The sequence below is a fragment of the Amphimedon queenslandica genome, unplaced genomic scaffold (assembly GCF_000090795.2).
Source record: "Amphimedon queenslandica unplaced genomic scaffold, v1.1 AMPQUscaffold_10661, whole genome shotgun sequence".
NCBI lineage: Eukaryota > Metazoa > Porifera > Demospongiae > Haplosclerida > Niphatidae > Amphimedon > Amphimedon queenslandica.
Genome location: NW_003549084.1, coordinates 6125 through 7422, shown reverse-complemented (window position 1 = coordinate 7422; position 1298 = coordinate 6125).

Here is a 1298-nt window from a genome sequence, read left to right as displayed (position 1 = left end):
CTTAAGTGTCTAATCTGATTTATTAATACACGGACAAATTTTACAAAAATTATTTTAAAGTAATTATTTTACAGAGTTTTACAGAGAAAAGTCAATTTTTAATGTTTTTGTTAAGTTTGTCCGAATATTGATAAATCAGGTGAGACATTTAAGTTGTCATTTTCACTTTCAAAAAGACAGCTATCAAAAAGATCCAGCTGGTGAAAGTTAGTTGAAGGACAGGCCTACTAAGTTGCATGTACATGTATCATTGTGACTTTCTAAAACTATTGTTTTCTGCCATTTAGAATTAATAATACAAATATTGATGAATTTGGCCGAATATATGTATTTTCGGGCACCATGCTTTGAGAGCTGATAACTTTTGATGCACTGTGGCTGGAGCTAAAATTATTTTCACACAAGTAAAGTACAACTATTACTAGAATATTCTGCAGTTTCATGACACGGCAAGGTATAATTTTCCTAAAACAAGCGTCCAAAAATGGGTGGTGCCCAATTATTGATAGTTTACTCTAGGTGCATGTAAACATTGAAGGAGTGAGCATGAGCCATCATTGTATGAAGAGACAGTTAATTTGACTAACTAATTTTGAGTTATATCATCTACATAAAAGTAAAAATACAAAATTCGAAATGAAGCCTTTAAGCATGGATGCATCCTACTCCACCTATTAATAATTTGTCTACATGGTCTAATTAAATTTATTCATTAATGTCCCTCACCAATGCTTTGTGTGGTTGAGGGAATAGGTAGTCTTGTTGTCTGTCATTCATTCATTCATTCAGTTTACTGAACTCTAATAATCATTTTACTCCATTTATGAATGATAGTGTTAAATGTTGTCATATTGAGCCACAACTGACATGTATCTGTGTAAAGTGATGTCAAACAAAATAACAAAATTTAAATCTTATTTTTCACCAAACTGTGAATCATTAAATAAATTTGCAGCCATTATTTTATGCCATACTTGTATACATGTATTATCTACTCTTGATGTACATTGTATATACATGATATTTCCAGTGTCATATTAGTATTAATAATTCTGTTTCTATTTAGGACAATGGATAATTCCAACTATTAGTGGTCAGTGTTGCCCTCCTACTAGTGTATTTGCTATTCAAAAGATTACTAATAATAAAGCTGTCATGTTTGGTGGAGCAGTGCCTGGTGATGATGGTCATGATATAGTTGTTAATACAGTCTATGCATGTCAACTGGAGTCTGATACTACAATAGTAAGTTATATTATTTTTGTATGGGATTTATTTATTGCATGGAGCAATCATGT